Source organism: Channa argus, chromosome 6, assembly GCF_033026475.1.
Source record: "Channa argus isolate prfri chromosome 6, Channa argus male v1.0, whole genome shotgun sequence".
NCBI lineage: Eukaryota > Metazoa > Chordata > Actinopteri > Anabantiformes > Channidae > Channa > Channa argus.
Window position 1 is genome coordinate 27,251,874 of NC_090202.1, and position 21,358 is coordinate 27,273,231.

Below are 21,358 nucleotides of genomic sequence, written 5' to 3' on the forward strand. Positions count from 1 at the left end.
AGATGGTCCTAAATTCTAATGGGACTGAATGTGTTCACTTCATTAGGATTGAATCCTAATGAAGTGAAGTACGTTTGATTCAGCCTTAATAGGCAGGAATTTGACTCGGTTGTCCTACAACACTGACTTTGAGCCTCCTACTCGAAGGTTGAGGAAGAAATCCAAATCAGATTCTTATAATAAAACAAAGCCTGTTTTGAAAGCAAGAAAATTATTGCTCAAGTTACCGCACTTCGTGCTTTGGATTATGGAAAAGTGTGGAAAAACCACAACACATTTGCAGAATCTGTCAAAGTCAAGCATCAAGCTATTCTGGTAATTTACTGTATGTTACCGTCAGACTGTTCAAATGAACCACGCACTAAACCAACTATGAAGACGTTTTCTTACATGGATGAGGACCTGAAAACTTTATTTTTAACTCAGTCATCATCAGTACTAATGTGCCCATATAGTTATTTTCTTCTTTTTATTGTTTATTTCTTCAAAGCGCATCAGTTACTTGTCATAGATAAATACAGGAGATAAATTTAAACCTATGAAATGGTAATAAGTTTAATCTGCAGTACAATATAAATGCATAATAAAATGTGCATCACTTCATAAGATCTTTTGAGGCTGTGTCATCCATCAGCCCACAGCAGACAGGTCTATACTTCCACACCGCTGTGGGTGTATTTCAAATAGCTGCAGTTGTACCTGACCAACATATCAAGATGAATGGAGATTACTTCTGTGTGCTCTTCTCATTTACATTCTGTGAACTCCATCACCTCTGGCTGGGCTGAGAAAGCTGCTGCTGATGGGCAGAAAGTGACTCATTATGGGGATCACATACAGTGAAAGATTCATGTCTGAGATCTGTCACGTGTCAGATACAGCACATCACTCCGAGTAGGAAAGGACCTTTTTGAGTGGAGTATTCACACATTTTCACAGAGGGGAAGTGACCTTGCTGCCGTTGCCCGACACAGTTCCGCTCAAGCTTGACACTGTGTTTTAGGAAGAGCAACCTATATATATTGTATAATATTTACTATATTTCCCCTGTCATGTTAACCAAATCAAAACTCCAAAAATAATACCCTCTGGCTCTTGTCATCCATCATATTCACCACCTCTCCACCTTCAGAGCTCACCATCTCTGACTTTTATATTAAAATATTAAACAACACCGGCTCAACCAGGTGGAACTCGGTCAACACAACTCATTTCGATGAAAGAAAATGGAAACGCAGCAGTTTTCTTCTCGGATCAAAGTCTTCAGGCAACTAAAGAGCGACAGATGTGCTAAACGAGAGGAAACAAATGCCCCACAAACAGCCCTGCTTCTCACCACTGGTGCAAAACAATTAAGTGTCTAACTTACCCTTTAACTGTAATTATCAAAGCTGAAAACATCAGCGGGATAAACACCATTGTGGTGAAACCCACCATGCTGTTCTCTTGTTAATTTGAAACTCTAAATAAAAAACAATAATCTGCTGAGCCTTCTGGCCCTTGTTCCATTATGAAAGAGCGGTCATGCTTCCTTCCTGCATTACGCTCCAAAGTTTAATCCACAACTATTTCATTACAGCCATTTCCAGGGACTTTAATAACCATAAACTGAGGCGGCAACATTAGCAGCCTCGCTGACTCTGTCCCCGAAGCAATTCGGCTGAACTGTGATGACTCAGTGTTGGTGTGTGTGTGTGGTGGGGGGGGGGCCATGCATGTTTATTCAGCTTTTCCCTGAGAAGTCATTACAGAAAGCATTGCTGCAGCAATTACCTAGCGGTGTGTAATGTAACTGAAACACCGTTGTCTGTACATATGTGCGCACACACGTTTCTACGGCTGTGTGGACACATTTCAGCTTCCAAGTATCCAGCAAGGACCATGTGGCCAATTATTACAACTTTGAAGCACTTTCTGAGGGTTTCTGGGGGGTTGGGGGGGGTTTAAAGAATAACTTTGGTCATTTTCTACAGTCCCCATACAGACACTAAAAGAACAATGAATTCCTTCTCTTCACGCTGTCTGTCTGTCTGTCTGTCTGTAACCTGAAACGGCTTATTTGTCTGCACCGTGACACATTTCTTTATTTTCAAATTGTTTGGTTAAGTAATTATCAAAATATGGTTTTATTTGGCTGAGACAAAGGATATTTTGTGCAGAGATGTTGTGTATGTGACTGTCTTATGACAGATTGGTGTGCAAAATATTTTAGAGCATTAATTTTAGATGTTTTAGTTTGGTTTTGCATTATGTCAATTTGTGTCCTAATAACTATAGTAAGATTACTCTGTGTGAGTGTGTGTGAGTGTGTGTGAGTGTGTGTGAGTGTGTGTGAGTGTGTGTGAGTGTGTGTGAGTGTGTGTGAGTGTCTGTGTTGTACAGGTGATTTAGATTCAGCAGCAGATTTGGTCTTTTGATTAAAGGGGAAATTACAGTGAGACCCTGAATATTAATAACTCTGTTCTTTCATCCATGTGGTAACAGCCTGGACTATTTATAGATCTTTATGCAGAACATGACAAATAAACACTATACAGTACGAAGCTGCAAGTACAGACAGATGTTTAGAATTCTGCTGTATGATCAACACGTTTCACCATTTTTGCGGCAGCTAAAACATTTCAACTTGAAAATATTCATAATATTTTCAAGTTGATATGTTGATCTCTTTTTGTTTATTTAAATAAATGGATGAACAGTTACAGCAGACAGTCAGAGACGGGATGCAGCTGCCATGATCCTTTATATCCACTTCCTGTTCGGGACTTTTATTTTCCCCACCTTCTGTTCCCAGTTCACTCCTCCAGCTTCACCACTCATCACCCTTCACAATTGTTCACACCTGTTTTCCTGCCTTTTTAAAGCCAGCTCTCGCCTCTGTTCGCTGTCAGATCATTGTCTTTGTTATTCAGCCAACACGGTGCCTTCTGCTTTACCTGGCTCAGGGTTATGTCACCTGTATGTTGGTCTGAGCTTTGGTTCCTAGTTTAAGCTTCTCTGTTTGAACGTACGTTCACCTTCTAGTCTGTCCTGTGACTCCTTTTCCCCGGTCAGTGCTCGCCTTTAACTTTGGGTTTTTGTTCCATCTGTTGGTGTTCTGCCTCCCTTTTCTTTGTTTTTTGTTTGGTTTGTTCCTAGATAGTCGCCCCGGTAATTTGGACCCCGTCTTGTATATTAGTTCTTTCCTGGTGTATGTTTCCATTGTTATTTGAAAATTACCTTCATATCTAAGTCTGCGTTTTGTCCTCGTAGCAGTGAGTTTTGTTCACCTTTTTTTTTTTATTTCCCATGTTCTGTTATTAGTCAGTTTACTTCATTGATCCATGTTTTCTGCATTCACTGTTTCTTAGCTAAGTCTCTGTCTATTTGTTGCTCCGTTAAAAAAAATTGTACTTATTTCACATCCCTCTCACTGTGTTGCTTTTGGGTCCATATACAAAAACCTGACTGCAGCAGGAGCCCAGGAATCCCGAACCCTGACATTATTGGAAACCCCCACTCCCCCTCCTGACCTATAGTGACACACACATGTGATACATAGATTGATCACACCTGTTAGTAGCCTGGTCCCATTTAATCCCATCTTTATTATAAGATTAGTACCTGCTCCATGATCATCACCCTTTCTGCAGTGATTTCTGTGGAGACACACACAGAGATTTTGAACTTCCCTTGGACATTCTGCTCTTGTCCTGTTCTCTCTGAAACACACACACACACAGCAGCAACCTAATGAACTCATTTCGAGTTTGCTGAAGCACCTTGTTTTTGATTCATGTGGACGCATTACTGGTGCTGCTGAAGGATCTGAGAGACGATACGGCAGGAAGGATGTTCTTCTAACAGGTGGATGTGTTAGAAGAACATCCCTCTCCTCCTGGAGAGTGGGTGAGTGTATTAGCATGTGGCTCTGCAGTTGGATTACTGCGCTAACAAATGATTTTGTTGTGATTGCACCAGATCTACATTTGAAAACAAGTAATTTAATGCCGCAAGAAAAATGCTAATTTGCAATTTACTCAGGCAAATTATGTGTGTGTACAGTTCCGAATGTATTTATAACGTTTTTTTGTACTTTTTTTTTTTCAATCAAAATTTAAAGCAGGATTAAATCATCATTTATCATCTCTGCAAGTTAAACAAGATGAGTGTCACTTCTAGCTTATATAATGTGAGCAAACATGGGTTTTCTCTCCTGTAGTGAGAAGTTGATGAAAAGTCTCCGGAATGATAATGAAAATAATTTGAAGAATAAACCTCCACACAGTTGAGGGAGTCACAGAGTAAAACGAAGCCAGTTAACATCTGCATGATGCAGCACAGGTGGAGACCTGCTCCCTGTGTCTCACTGAGAAATGTACCAGTGGTGGCCAGTGTCCTGAGGGCAGACTGGCCTTGCATATGCAGTGGGATGGTATTTGTGCATGCTGTTCTCTCTTTCCACTCCAATAAGAGGTTGCCACTCACTCCCACTTTAAAAAGTTTACTCCATGCAGCATGAGGTCCAAATAGTGTCTCCTTTAATCACAACCCGGACAGCTGCCATTGTTTTATAATGTAATGGATATAAATTGCACAAACTCATCAGTTCTTCCACACATAACAATGCAACAAAGACTGCATTTAGTTAGTGAGGAACCGCAACTCTCCACTTAAATGTAACACATGTTGCTGAAGGGTCGTATATTAGTCAGATATACACAGTCTGTGTCTTAAAATATAAAATTTCAAACATGTTTCTGTGACGCTTTTCTCTGCTTGCTGTCATAAGATTAACGAGAGATGATATTTCTTTGCACTGGAAAACTTTTAAAAGGAAAGTTGAAACATCAGGTCAGTGCACAGGAGAAAGTGAAGAATGACAGAATGTATTGAAACAACACATAAGAGAAGAGAAAATTCTGGGAAAATCAACTTAAGCACAAGGCACAAATGAATCACTTATAAAAGCTTCTTCCTCCTCCCTCTCAACTCAAATGAATGACATTTACCTCCTGAACTTCACCTCCGTGCAACTCACCGTCTGTTCAGCAAGTACAGGGTGAACTAAACAAAGACAAAACATCACAGCAAATATCTAAGAGTGATGCACAACGGCTCATACTTCAAACATCAAGATGTAACTATGAGTGTACAAACACACTCGATTAAGTAGAAAGTGTTTTAGTGCAGAGCGTTTTCACGGTTTGCAGCCTGTCACTGCTTTGACACAACAATGCAAACCTGTCTCACACACACACACAGACACACACACGAGTATTCCTCCCTCATCAGGCCGCTCAGGCTGCAGTGAAATGGATAAATGGATGTAGATGCTACCAGCCGAGCTGCTGTCACTGCATGAAGACAAACTGTCGATGATGCCATGCTGCACACCAAACATCACAACTCAATGCATGTGTTTGGTTGTGTCAGGACGGAAACAAATGACCAACATCTTAGGTTGGATTAAATATCTTCAGCTGAATAAGGGAAGAAGGGCGTGTTTGGTGCCAGAATACAGCTCACAGTTTGAATACTTGTGTGTCTATGTTGACAGTGGCTATACCATCTAAAAAAACTTTGTTCCATATTTAGCCTGTGGACCCTTTTAAAGCCAGGTAGACTTCAGAGACCATGTTTGCTGAACCCTTTGCTCGCTTTCCTGTCAGTGGAACTGACACTTTGCCTCAAGTCCTTCTTGATAAACAAAAATTTTGCTATTTAAAATGTTTCAGGAAGTCAAAAGGACGTTCACGCCCTCGATCCTCACTTCCTTTTTGTCTTTAAGGCCTCCACTTATTTGTTGTGATGGACCATTTTGGCATCACCTCTAAAAACTAATCCCATGTGTAGCATGAGTCTTTTATTAGCAAACTCTTTTTTTATTCCCCTGCAACAAAGAGCAAGTGTGCATTTCTAGCCTGTCCACACTTTAGGTCAAGGTACAGTATCAGGGGACCAGGAGCCAGTGGCAACCTAAAACTATCCAAAAGATGCCCAAACTGTGATGGCATGGATACAAATGAACTAAAACACACACAAAATATGCAAAAATGTACAAAGTGGCCGTATCAAATGACTAGATATGACAAAGCTTCTAAAATCTAATGTAGAATTGCAACATATTGCTCATATAACCAAGAAGAACTGTTATTGTTTTCCTGCCCAGACACCAATTATTTCCTAATTTGTCCGAGTTTTGTAGATAGGCTCGTTTACTCCCTTCCTGCCCAGGCTTATTTTCAATGTAGTGATATTTCAGTGCAGTGATACTATAGGGACTCAGACTGTGTCAGTTTATGAAGTCAGTCTACTCAACAAATTGTGCAGAAGGCCAATGAACGTCGTCACTGTTTGTGTCAAGTGAACAACAAGAATTATGGAGTTCTGTCTTTGTCAAAGACCAAGCAAAGATGACAGTCAGGGAACAACCTATCTTCTTTGTCCATCCAGACAGAGAAGCTTGCAGCCCTACTGCCACAGCCTGTGTGGGTAGAGCTGTAAGAGAAATCTAATTTCTCCTCCAATTGAAACATTCTGGAGACCCGTTTGGAAAATCTCCAGTTTATACAGGGAAAGAAAAATGCAGGTACGGTTTATTGTTGATGTGGTCTTAGTTATGACGAGGTCAAAGTCCGGTTGCTTCTGAGCAGCACTGAGAATCTTTACAAACCCTCAGTTTGTTCAGTCGATCATCAATAAACTGCAGGGCTGGTGCACTCTCAGAAATAAGTTTAGACTGCGAGCCAATTTCTGTCACCCAAGATACAATCTACACTAGGGATAGTTATTGAACTTCCAAGTAGTAGTAGCATCTACTAAGGCAGCTGTCCTCAACAAGTTCCTGTTAGATCCTTAAAGTAGTTGATATGAATTGTGCCTAAACACTGGCATAGTAATTTTTTCATGCTGATAACTGAACTGACTAGTCTCCCAGCCCCTGCTGCTGAAACACCCCGAAAGCATGATGCTGCCACCACCATGCTTCACTGTAGGGATGGTAGTGGACAGGCGATGAGCGGTGAGTGGTATACTTCATACATAACATTTAGAATTCAGGCCAAAAAGTTCAATCTTTGTTTAATCAGACCTAAAAATCTTGTTCCTCACAGTGTGAGAGTCTTTCAGGTGCTTTTTGCATATCCCAGGCAGCTTTCATGTGGAGCTCAGGTAGAGTGACCATCATGTTCTTGGTCCTGGCTTACTAAGGACCTTCCCCCCAATTGGTCAGTTTGACTGGGCAAACTGGTCCTGGTTGTCCCAAACTTCCCTTTGAGAATTATGGAGGCCACAGTGCTTGTGGGAACCTGCAGTGCAGCAGAATTGTTTTGTGGCCTTCCCCAGATCTGTGCCTTCTAACAACCTTATCTCTAAGCTGTGCAGCCAGTTCATCTGTTCTGTTACAGTAGCATTGTCAGCTCTGAGGCCTTCTATAGAGAGGTGTGTGCTTTTCCAAATCATGTCCAATCAATTTCATTTACCACAGGTGGACTCTAGTCAAGGTATAGAAACATCTCAGCAACATTCAAGAGAAATGGGAGAAAGGAACGTGAGCTAAATTTCAAGTGTTGTTGCAAAGGGCCTGAATGCATATGTTCATGTGATATTTAAATGTTTTTGTTTATTTGGTATAAATTTGCAGACATTTCTAAAATTCAGTTTTCACTCTGTCATTATGGGGCACTGAGTGTAGATCAATGAAAAAAAAAACAATTTAAACAACTGTAGTATCAGGCTGCAACATTACAATATTGAAAAAAACAGGAAGGGGTTTGAAAACTTTCTGACTGTATCTTAGAGGAACGTTGACACATTTCCAAAAGTTACGAATTAAATTCTCTGAACATTTGCTTAATCGGGAGTTTTATAGTGGCAAGAACTTGTGAAATGTGTGTATGCATATGCCACTAATCCTGCCCAAAACTTTATGAAATGTACCCATATGTACAAAAATGATAATTACACATTACGCAGGAATGCTCTTCGTTGCCACTGCAGCTATTTCGGATCAGAAACCAGTCAGCGTTTCTTCGTTTCTGTTGACGCCGGCATTTTTAACACATAGAGCTCCACATTAAAAGGCGTTAGTTTCCTTTAAGTTCAGCCATTCTACACAGGAGACAAACCAAAGCTCAGCCTCTGAGCTGCAGCGCTTTCATAGGACACTGATGATTGACAGCAGCTTTGTGAGTTCTTTCACTTTGGGAATGTTTGAATGCACAAACCCAACCCCAGAAATCCTGTTCTAACAGCAGAATTTGTCACCGACATATGAAGGAAACTCACCTTGGGACCAAACTAAATCAACAATAATGTCTTGTCTATAAAAAGCCTGGGAGTTGATGGGAACATGAACCTGTGATAGGTTTCCTGAAAATAAAACAACTTTTTGGAGACAGTGTTCTTCAAAAGAGACTGACAGTTTGCATTATTCAACATTTTGGTGCCACCTCAGGGTCCATCCTGGGGATACAGCTGTACCAGATGCCAGATGTTTCCAGATAGCTTGGACAAATCCCACCATGGACACATGCACAGATAAAAATATTTTGTAAAGATCCATCCACTTGATCCAATTGATTCTCTGCACCACCTGGACACCAGATTCCCTGATCACATCCATCTTCTCTGCTGGCCTCATCCTGTCTATTCCTGTTCTTGTCACTTTGAGCCTGTCTCTTGTCGTCACTAAACAGATCCGATACCATATGAGGAAGGCTGGATGGTTACATCCATATGGTAATGTCAGTTCTTAGATCTTCGCTGTTTAGAAAAGCAAGATCTGGGATAAACACATGATGTCATTCATATCAGCACTGAGAACATGATCAGCAAGTTTCTCTTCTTCTTCTATACACTGAATAATTCACTTTTCTAAAAAACATAATTTCAACCACATTGCGTTTCCCGTGAACATAATGAGAACATGTTGACATGCCACATAAATGACAAGCTGCAATTACGTTGATACTGAACATATCAAAAAACTTATTTTTGTCCCCCAAAATACCCTTTTTCATTTCCTGCTGTAATATGTGAATTGAGGGCTGGTGTTATTTTATATAAAATGTGTTTAAACACATCCACAATCTTTCTCTGACCCCAACATCAGTGGTTTTCTTGCCTGAACTTAAGCAGACACGGGACTCAGGAATTGATCTCGGGTCTTTAGCTTGACAGTCCATTGCTTTCTACGACTGCCATCCTCCCCAACCACCTCCTGGCAGCTCCCTTTGTCTTAATACAAGTACTGTTCGGGTATAAAAATACTTTGCATCAGAACATCACTACAAAAACATAATGGTTTCTGCAGTTTAGTTTAGTAGGAGACAGGGTTGAAAGAGTTTTTCCAATGTCAAAATGAATTGTTAATAATTAAATCCTAAACATATCTTGACGCTGAACATATTAGTAAATTGCTCCCAGAGAAAATCATTTATAAAGTCTGATTGTGTAATAAAACATCTAGCATTTTAAAGATGTACAATGACTCGAGTCGAGTCGTGCTCACAGCGACTTGATTCTTGTTTTCTAAAGACCTGAAACTCGACTTGGACTTGAGAGTTGGAACTTGTGAACAATCGTTTTTTACTTCTGTTATATTTGCAGAGCTGTGTTGCTGCCCTCCATTGGTCATGTGCAGGATGAGTTTGACTTTAGGTTAAAGACTTAAGACTTGACGTAGGCTTTAGTTAAAGCTAGTGAAAGGTCATCATCATGTTATCATTTAAACAAAAGCACAATCCTCCACTAACCAAAGTGCTTTTCTTAATTACACTAGATCACACATAGGTCTTGGTGGTCACACTTTGCTCCACGAGGTAAAACTCCTGCTTACTATCCACTCTAACCACCTCTTTACAACTCCCTTGCCATTATTAAATGCAGTACTTGAGTTGTTAAAAAAAATATGTTTTACATGATGTTCCCTGCAGAAACGCTGCAGAAGGTCATTTGTAAGACTCCTGTTAAAACAGAGGAGGAGGTTCGATTATTTAGTCCTACAGATGATGCTGGTTCAGTGGTAGAGCATTGGGATGCAGAAGGCCACGTGTTTGAATCCCACGTGTGGCCCTGTCCAGCGACCCCCTTGGTGCCAGTCCTGAGCCCAGATAAAATAGGAGGGTTGCAGCAGGAAGGGCGTCTGGTGTAAAAACTCATGGCAAAATCAATGTGTGGAATGAGTTCTGCTGCAGAAACCTCTGAAGGGACGAGCTGCAAGCCGTTGATCTTTGACAGATGATGCTGCCTGTATCATTATCACTTGGATTTCTATACGTTGTCTGCATGAGATAGATGCACCTAAAGTTTTACAACTCTTTCAACTGATTAAAGATTTTAATTCATTCCCATGTTCAGAAGTGGTTGCAGCACTTGCCTGTCTGTCACACTGCATTTCTGACAAAGCACAACCTCACAGAATGTGTATGTCCCTTTATGTCCACTACAGTAGCACGGGAGCAAACAAGGAAAACAGGAAGTATCATAAATAAATATCCCGTTATGTGAAGTGTGTGTGTGTGTGTGTGTGTGTGTTTGTGACACCGTGGCAGTTTTACATCACAGAGTTATGTGTCTGTTCTAGCCGAGGGCGATAAAGAGCTCCTTGACATTTTTAGAGGGCGTTCAAAGAGTTTGACGGGGGAAAAAACAAGTTTCATAACAACATATATTGGGGCTTAATTCAGCTAAATGAAGGTTATAAGAATTCACTAGATGTTTTAATGTGGGCTGAGACACAGGCTCTCGCTTGTGATGACAAGGTCAATTTAAATTATGGACCAGACTTTAAGTGTTACACTAAAAGTCTGAAGAGAAAGGGGACGGCTAATACATTCTGTTATATCCATGCACATAAATTCTCCCCTACATAATATGTTTAATAGCGTATATAATATTATCTTTGCAGTATCAAAGAAGGACAAAGCAGCTGATTTAATGGTGGACGTATCAAGCCTCAGTCTGTATTTGTGTGAACCATGACACACACCTGTTCTGCCATCACAATGTCACCATAAACATTTAGGTGACATTAATCCGCCCACACTGTCACTGAGTCAGTTTAGATGTGGCGATGTGCTAATTCGTCCCACAAAAACACCTCCAAAGACGAGCAGTGTGTCTTTGGAGTGTGTCCTAATGGGATTTGACTTAATTTCGCCCCTGATGACTGTCCATCGATCCATTACTGTACCTGCTTATCCTGTCAAAGGCCACGTGGGCCTGGAGTGGACTTTGTTTAAACATTTTTGATCCATCTTTGGAATAATTAAAATCTTCCATTACACCAAAACAGTATGTGCAAAGAATAATGAATCACTTCTACAGTGCTTGGCTGTAATCTCGTTGTTCTTAGAGCCTACATGTACAGCTTGACCATATACACACGGTAAATATTGATTTAATTTCAGTCACAGTGACACAACGTGATGGCGCCTCCATCAGTCAAGTGAAGTTTTAGTGGCAGTGTTGGTCCACACCGGTTTGGAAAAGGCCCCAGAGGCGACATTAACTCGGTGATTATCGGTCCTTTGGGGAGCCAGTGGCTCAGTTCCAGTGCTGTCTATCATGATCAGGATCATTAGTGCCACAGCTCGGATCCCAGTGGAGCTAGAGATCCTGTGTAGTGATCTTTTAAATAATACACTGTTCCCAATTAAACCACACTTGGACATCTACACAATCACACATGATGCAAGTTAATGTCCATTACACAGAGCTGATTGCTACAACCCCTCCTCTAAGCTCGGATGACTTATAACGTGATGCAGTTTGTGAGAGAACTTTATGCTTTTTATACACTTATTTACTGAGAGTTTCTTTAAAAGAGTAAACAATTTAGAGCAAACCCAGATTTCTTCTTAAGCTTTAAGGTGTGTGTGTGTGTGTGTGTGTGTGTGTGTGTGTGTGTGTGTGTGTGTGTGTGTGTGTGTCACATTTAATCACAGTCACAGTTGTGTCAAACTTAGATGGCTGTCTGTGGGGTGCAGGCTTTGTGGGCCCAGAACTGCCATGTCACTTCTCTTCTGAGAAGTGAGCGTGAAGACACCAGCAACGACATCACTGCAGCCATTTTTCTGATTGGTCACAATGGACTTTTACATTTACATGGACTTTACTTCCATAAACATTTTTTCTTTCGATACGATACCGTTGGTTTATGCTACTTTTTCATCTGTACCGATGCAATGCCAGGAATATCTCATGATTGCACGCCGTTCATTAATATCATTTTTCCAAGGGCAATATGAAATATGATTACACAAAAATGCTTATAAAAAAACTATAATAAAATGGATAAATGAGTAAATTAAATCAAAGAAAAAGATGAAAATAAATCTTTGTTAAATTAGGATAAAAATAATTTGACTAGAAATTACTACAACGTCATCTTTGCCAACACTGGCATCATCATCATTATCCTCAACATCAGCAGTAACATCGTTATCATCATGATAATTTCCCTTGTTTTTATTACACTGGGCAGACGGCTGCCACCACTGCAGCACTTTACTGCAGACGGAGCTTTACCAGATTACTTTTGGGTGAAGAATAGCAACACACCCTGCTTCTCTTTCTCTCTTCATCCACACTACTGGGGAGCTGCAGACTCTGAGCTCGCGCTGAGCAGCGGACTGAGTATCGAGGCGGAGATGGACTGAGGCTGCGCACCGAGCCCAAAGCTCTGACATCTGATTGGCTGCCATAATCATGTGACACGGAAGACCATCTAAAACACGCCCGGTCTACTTTTCAAAGATAAACTTAATACCTGAAACTCTCAGAGTTGAAAACCAATAGCAAGTTTTGTATTAGCACAGTGGTATCGCAATATTTAAAAAAGTACTGACTCCAAAAGATGGTCCGGCGGGTATCTCAGTACATAACAAAAAGCTCCTCGTTGATGTCTGAATAAGTCACTTTCCTTGTGGATTTTTGAAACTCAAATCTTTGTCTCCCCTGCTCTGTCACTCACAAACACAGACATACACACACACACACACACACACAGAAAAGTCGGAAAGCAGTGTTTTCTGCCACTATACAGTTCAAATCTGTAGCCAAACTTCCAAAAGAAATCAACGTGCTGTTGTGCTGCATGTTCTGTATACGCAGATTTCCCACCACCAGGTTTCCTACGTGCGTGTAAACGTCATTTCCCGTGGACGCTGGTTACTTAACTGCATGTACACGCAGTCCCTGACCGTGTTACAACTAACTTGGTGTTAACACTGTCTGGAGACCTGTCCACAGTAGACCCCACCTCTCAAGACCCTCAACACGATAAGTGGATACAGATAATGGCCGTATGGAAAATATAATGTGGTGTCTGAGCTTTTGGGTCCAAACCTGCTCCAGCGTTGAAACCTGAAGTTTCGTTCAGGCACAGAAACATATAAGCACCTTTTCTCTTTCTTTTGAATTCTATTTAAGCATTTGAATATTTAATGACGTTTAAAGGAATAAATCTTTTAATGGACTTGGAGCACTTCTAAATGTTCCATTTATTATACAATAACAATATTTTTTTACCTCCTCTTTATGGTTTTCCTCGAGGCTTTTCACTGTATTTTTAACCTGAGCTCACCTAAAAACAGAAAAACCAAGTAACGTGTGTGTGTGTGTGTGTGTGTGTGTGTGTGTGTGTGTGTGTGTGTGTGTGTGTGTGTGTGTGTGTGTGTGTGTGTGTGTCCATGTCCGCAGGCAAAGTCATGGTGAATTGGGATAAATTAATAAGTGAGTGTTTGAGCCAGAGAAACAGAGGCTATTTGAGCAAACCGGAGCCTTTCTACCACGACTGATCCCGTCAGTGGGGAAAACACCACCCAGAAAATTAACATTAGCAGTTCAATTTGTGCATTTTGGCCTCATCTCTGCAGAAGAATGGTTTGTTCCCGTGTGGACTGTTTTATCCATTGACACAGCCCCAGATGCTTCCCACTGAAAGTGTTAGAAACGTGGCAGTGAGCTGCTCTTTATACAAGAGAACTCAGTCATATGTGCATTTGCCAAACCAACCACTGACTCGTCATCTTCAACCAAACTACATTCATCCAAAGCATCGTCTTCCCCCAGAGCTCGTCCTACTTCTCTGGGCTGCAGCTCACAACACTGAAATGTGAATTTGATGTCTAAAGGTTTGGTCACATGATGGACTAGGTGTAAATGTGTCCTCTCTCCAGATGATTGTCAGAACACACTGAGCAGTTTCTAAAACTCTGCCCACGTCCTTGTGACTGCTGCACTCTGTGTTGACCTGGACACGCCTGTAGACACCCACCATCCTCCTCCTCCTCCAGCTGTTCCCCTTCACCCAGCAGCAGTTTAACTGAGGGTTAACTGCCTGTTGTGTCCTTGGCATGTGGAGACACAACCAAGGTCTTGGTGAGTTGTGTACCATTTAAAAAATGAATGATGTTATTATAATCCAGATGACAAAAATGCATCAGTCACCACACAACGTACACTTTGCTAAAAATGGAAGCTTTGTTTGTGCCTTCCTCTTCCTGTCCTCAGCATCAGATCCATCACCCTGCAGACCCTCTATTAAACAGCACTCGGCACTGAGGCACAAATTGCAGAGAAGTCCGTCTCCCCCTCAGGGCCATCATTAACGGAGATGTACACACGGTTAAACAATTAAAGTGTCTTTTTCTACACGTTGTTGTTTTTGACAGACTTACACTCGTGACAGGGAGAAAACTAAAGTTGATTTTCAGCCATTGCACTGCGGAGCTGGCGAAACACGTCATTTCAGGAAGTGCCAAGCGAATGCTGAGGTCACCTCCAGCTGTGAGAATTTCGAATGATTAATGACATTTCACACAGTGACTTTTACAGCAAAAAGCCTCCCTGTTATGCGAGAAATGACTCAGTAGCTGTAAAAGTAGATGAAGTACATAAATGTTTAACTACGCAGAGAAATGACATCTCCCATCCTTCTCACGACACACACATTTGTTTCACCCCTCGCAGTCATGTCACAGAACATGGAGGTCAGGAGTCCTTCCCCTCCACTGGGACGTGAGTCAGCGTGGGAATCATGTCATCATTTTAGGCCGTAGCAGCTTTAATCTTTTGAGTTTACATGGAAAAGTACGTTTTATTGATTTGTTCATTATCACTTTATGTTGCGTGTCCTCATATTCTCATTAGGTTCACAGGACACAATGTGGTTGAAATTTCGTTTCTCAGACAATTGTAATCACATTTAAGGCCATAATTTTTAAAAGTTCTGCTTCTCCGTTTGCTTTAAGAAATGAATCTTGATGTTTAAATCTCAGCTGATTAGATTTTTTACTCTAGGCAATGTTGCCAACTTAGCAACCTGAACCTGCCTTTGAGAGTCTTGGCCAAAGTAAAGACCACCCACTTTGAGCCACCACAGCCTGTTTGTGTGTGGAGGTTAGTTTTGTGTCGTTCGCTACAAAGAGCCGACTCCCATCAGGGGGTGAGGAGCATCTTCAGCCGCTCCTGCTCAGCGACAGACAGACCATCACTAGTGGAGAGGGGGTCCGCAAAACTAAAAAACAATAATCCTGAATTAGGGCCAGCCAATGGCTTCTTGACTTACTGAGAGCTGGTAATACCGGCTCTGGGTGGCCAATGTTTCACTGATGTGCGACCGGTCGAAGACCCAAAATCTCAAGTGACAGTAAAAACGGTGTAGAAGTTGTGTTGAGGACAATGGGTTTTGGCTTGGAGGTAGGAAGGAGTAGGTCCACAAACTGATTGACTGTAATGAGTGCAGATTTTAGAGCCCCCCCCCACCACCACCACACACACACACACACACACACACACAGAGCAGCTAATCTTACAGTACTTCAAGTGAACTCATTTTGTATTTGACTGAAGGTAAAAACCTGTGATTAAGTTATCACCTGGAAAAAAAGCAGAAGCACAGCCCTTTGATTTTTAATGGCTGTGTTACATTCCTGAACAAAACCTTTCCAGTGTTTCTTTGTCCCCTGTGTCACGCTCGAACAGAGGGCTGTCAGGTAAAGAAGGGAAGCCATGTGTGGTACAACACAACTGTTTTCTTGGCTCTCCCTTCCCAAAACATCTTGATCCTCCTTTCAGCGGTGGACTGGGGCGTTTTAGTCGCCGCTCTATTTTAACAAAAGACAAAGTGTTGGAAGTGCAGCCAAACATCCCCCAGCTGTCACTTCATCACACACACGATGGCCTTGTTTCCTCTGACACATGCTCGTCTCTACCCTTTTCTTTTCTCTTTCCTCCTTCCTCCTCCTCCTCCTCCTCATCTCCTGTCCTCTCTTTGCCCTCCTTTAAGTCAACTTCACACTTCTTAGCATTTCATCCTCTCCTCTCCGCTTTGTGCCTCTTCTTTTCCTCAAAGTTATGAGATGCCCGCTGGAAATGGATAGTGTCATTTTTTTTATTATTTTTTTAGTTTCATCCCTCTGTGTCTCATGTTTCTCCATTTTGCATCAGTAGGTGGCAATGCCGTCTTTTAATGTCTCTCGGGAGCTGGATGGATATGCGGATAGTGCTCATCATCAGTAAAGCCCAGACACCATCACTCTGCACCAACTGACTCAGTTATACATTTACTGTGGCACCACGACTATAAAACGGTTTAAACTAATGTCTGCTTAAAGTAAAACATGCTCTACAGTAAAGTGTGTAAATGTATTCAAAGTCAAATCAGTTCCCTGATGTGCCAGAATGTATGAATTTCTCCTCTGCCACTTACACTTACTAAGGGAAGACTGAAGTGTTGGGTTATATGTTTAATTAAACAATAGTGTGATTTTAGAGAGAAATCAGCATCAGCCAGGTCTTCTTCATAACTTCCTTTTAGCTTCCTTTACTTTTGCTGTTGTTGAGCATTTACATGGAAATACATGGAAATGGGCAAAACATGATCTATGTGACAACACAGGTGCAGCATTTCACAACACAATGAAAATTTCTCTGGAAGCCACTAAAAACACATCTTCAAATCCAAATGTCCGTCAGGTTTCAGTGGCCCCTGGAGACGTTACTATGATAGTTGTCTACAATGGTTCCGGGGGATGCTAAAAAGTGACGAACAGAACTGGGACACACTTGTTTTTAAAGTTTCTGATGCACAAATTGGGAATAATACATTTTTGTTTCTTTTTTTTACCATGCAGTTGCTGAAAACTGTTTTAGGGTCGTGCTGACGTAATCATAGCCCGCAACGATGAGTGTACAAAAAAACTGCAAACCTGTACCTGCAAAGTAGAACTGCAACCTAAATAGGATTTTTTTTTTAGGTTGGTGGAAGCTAAAGCAGAGCTAAAAAAAACGAGGGCGATCAGTGGCTCTGGCTAAAAGCAGCATTACCACCATGCTCAGTTTTAGACAGCCAGCAGGATTAATAAAGGACATAAATATTTGAAATCTTTTGTACTATTTGGAGTTTATTTTGAAATGTGCCACTATAGACCGTTAAAGCTCCACTGTTGGCCTTGTTTGTTTGTGTCAGAAATGATCTTAAGGGTATCTGAGGGTTATACTATGCAAAATATTGCATTTTTATGATAATTCCTGATATTTACAGAAATACTTTGACAATTTATGACTGTAGAAACTTTACAGCCAAGACAGGTGTCAAATCACAAAGAAACCAAAGACTAAACAAGTAAACAGGTGAGGAGCTAATCACCAGGATACACAGTCAGGTGATTAACCACTTTGCAGACAAAGGGGACAGACAGGTAAGTAACTTTTTGATAAACAAAGTGTTAGGAAATACATGAAGGGCAAAGTTGAAACGTCCTGCATGTCACAGCACGTGTCCAAAAGGTGAAAAAAAAACTTGAAAAGGCCGACGAACGTGATGACAACATGTGAACACTGATGACGAATGTTTGTATGAATACAGCTGTGACCGATGCAGGCTGCCTTCTGAGAGGAGCCCTGAAAAATGCTGCAAAATCAAATCGATATTTAACACAGTGTCGAGGAAACACTGAGCAAGGCACTTCACCCACCTGGAGAAAAACACACCCAAGGACACACACAGTCCTTTACCTGAAACTGCAATTTGTAAAATGAGCTGATCAGCTTCTATTCACCAGATGTTGCTTGTAATGCAGTGGTAGCAAAAGCATATCTGTGTTCTGCCTCCCCCACTTTCTCTGGTCTTTCTCCTCTTTCTCTATACATATAAAAAATGAGAAAAAAGAAAAATCGTAACTGTTAAGATGACAAAACCTATTATTGATGCATTAGTATGAAGCTGAATGAATATGTTTATGTTGCAAAACATATCTTAATGAAAACGTAGTGTCGTCTTTAGTATTTGGGGAGTTAAAGTAGTTCCATATTCTGTACGGTATAAAGAATTAGTCTCTATGGAAAGCAGCAGTACAAATCACCCAGACCCCCTCAAAGAAGTGGCTGTAGTATAAGAATTTAGAAAAAGAATCAGGAAAAATTGGAAAGTCCAGTTGAGTCTTTTTGCATCATTTCTGTGTATGGGGAGCTTAGAGGCTTTCAGCCAGCTCAACCAGAGGAAGTGTTGAATGTGCTTCCAACTGGCTCTGCTGGCGATGGACTGTAGCCCAGGAAAGCTTTTCAATGTGTGTGCCCAGTGCACAACACCAAGTAGTGAATGGGAAACCATCTTGATGTTTCCTTAATACACTGGTGATCGTAAGTAGCATCCAAGTTGCTGATTTGTTTGTGCTTCCTGCAGTGATGATCCAGAAATGCTTTACATAACCATAAGAGTTGGTGAAATCTTCAGGTGTAGACCAACCAGCAGATGTTGAGATCTATCTATGTATATATATTTATTCATGTTTTGCTAATCTGGGTGAAGTCAGTGATCCCTTAATTCAGTTTAAGGGAGAAAATCCACCTTTACTTACTTACTTACTTTAACTGTTGAATTTCTGTTTGACTCCTGTACGTTTGCACTGAGGCGACTACAGTAACTACAGTGAGCTGAGAACAACAAATGATTATTTTCTTGATACTAAGCTGACTATCGTCTGCCTTTATAATAACTTTTATTTTTGTGGGCATTAGGCCTGCTGCATTCTGATAAGATAATTCTATATTGTCATGTGTGAAAAGTGAGTATAAGAGAGGACTGAGAACACAGCCCTGGTGCCTGCCAGTGTTGAGGATGGTGTTAAAGGAGATGAGGTCTCCAAGCGGCAGCGGCAGGCCGATAATCATTCAAGCACGTGGCTACTGAGGCCTGCTGGACAGCAATGGTGGCCGTGACCTTTGAGCAGGTGGGTTCAGTGGCTTCTCTTCAGTGACCTGTTAAACGTGTCAGCGACGACAGCCTCTAGTTCGTGTGCGCATGCACATGTTGCATTTCTGCCATTGATGTCAAGCAGGGTTGGCTTGACCTGGTATTTGTGCAAGATAATTGATTGCCTTTCTGTCTCCTTCTGGGGGGAGTCGATGTTTGATTTGCACTTTGTATTTCCTTTTGACAACTATAATCCTCTCCTCAGTTCCACTCTAGATCTTCTGTAGGCCTCCCTGTCACCTGATCCCAGTGCTGCGTTTCTGGCTTTCAGTAGACCTTCTTTCCGCAAAACAATCCTGAAGCACTGACGCAATCTGAACTGTATTAACGATGCTGTTTGTCCTGCTAATGAGAAGTTGGTATGTAGGTGTTAAAAACAGAGCCTGGTGGTCTGACTGTCCAAGGTGGGAGGCCTGCCAGACTTTGTAGGTGTAAACCGGGTCCAGTGTTTTTGCATTCTGTGTTCCGTTGTGGATGTTCTTGTGGAATTTGGGTAACACAGACTTCAGGTTTGTGTGGTTGAAGTCGCCCGCCACAATGATGAAACTCTCTGGTGGTCTGTCCTGTTGTTTACTGATTGCCCTTTGCAGCCTGGTCATGGTGAGTGTACAAAGCCAACGACTGAGATGGAATGGCTGCATTTTAGCACCAGAAACTCTAAGTCTTTACAACAATGTCTTTCTATAACAATGACATCAGTGCAAAAAACACACACACCTCCTCCTCTTTTTTTCTCAGCCTCCAATGTGCAGTCTGCTCTGTAAACACTGTGTCCCTGTTGTAGCAGAGCTTCATCAGAGATGTTTTCATGCAGCAATGTATCAGGAATTATTGTTATACAGCTGTCCCACCTAGAAGTAAGCTGGGAACGGCCGGTCTGTGTGCAGCCTGGGCCAGGTTACCCTTTGACCTCGCTTCTGTCGTTTGAAGCTACATGGTCTCAGTCAGTCCGAATAATGATTCCTTATATCCGTAAGTACAGTGGCACATTGCATTCACCAAAGGAAAAAAATGAGGGGCGTCATTAATTCAAGCAGGAAAGCTGAAAACTGTCATCTTTAATCTGAGAGAGAGAGAAACTATTGTTGCGACATTTGTTGAAAATATAAATGTAGCGACAACTTTGTTTCGCTGAATCTGTGTGCAAAGGCTGAGCTGTTCGCTCCACAGTAAAGTGTTTAGCTTCATACTATGTCACAGTAGGAAGTTTAAGTTACTAGCTCTGTATGATGCAGTAATGCAGCTGTTTGGTGGTTACACATATGTTATAAAATCAGCAACTACATGTGTTAGGTCACTGTAGAACTGTGTACAAGTCAAAACAGAACTGGGAGTTGTCGTGATACTGGATCCGACTTCCCTGGTGAGCTCCGGCCCACAGATGAAGCAACCCACAAGGATTTGCCAGATGGCCAGACCACCACTGACACTGAGACAAAGAAACTTTTATTGTCGCACAAATTCTCAAAACTCTAACTCTTGGATGTTTCCCTTTAAAAGTCATTTTCCAAACGAGAACCATTATTTGAAGTGGGACTCTTTCTTTCACTAAGAATCATCCATCACTTGCTGAGAGTATTTTCCTGACTGCATGGAGCTCAGTAGGCAGCAGTGGGTGGTGATGGGGTTTCAAGACAAGAGCTTCAAATCTCAAAGGTTTTTTTTCCACCACATCTCTTGGTATTCACTTGCTTTAGAAATCATCTCCAGCACCATCTGTGCAGCTCTTTGAGAATTGTGAACTTGCTTCTGGGCAGTGTTGTGGATTGCAGCTATTCCTCCCAGCAGGGAATGTCAATCCTTTTTTAGTCCTGGGGACATGAAAACAATGCTGATATCTGTCAGGGACTGGCACAGTGAAGGACAACTACGATTTAAATATTACAGAAAACTAAATTGGAAGAATCTGCTCTATTCTGTTCAACTGCTGCGCACAGAACAATCAACAAAAGACAAAAGAGAATCCGTGTGCTCATACACTTTACTTGCAAAGTGATCCACAGGGCCGTTGCAGGAGGGGAAAGCGAAGAGGCTGAAGAGAGTGAATAATGTACAGATTTGGTTTTTAAAACACGTCTTTAGTGATGATGTGGCTGAAAAACTGAGACTGCAACA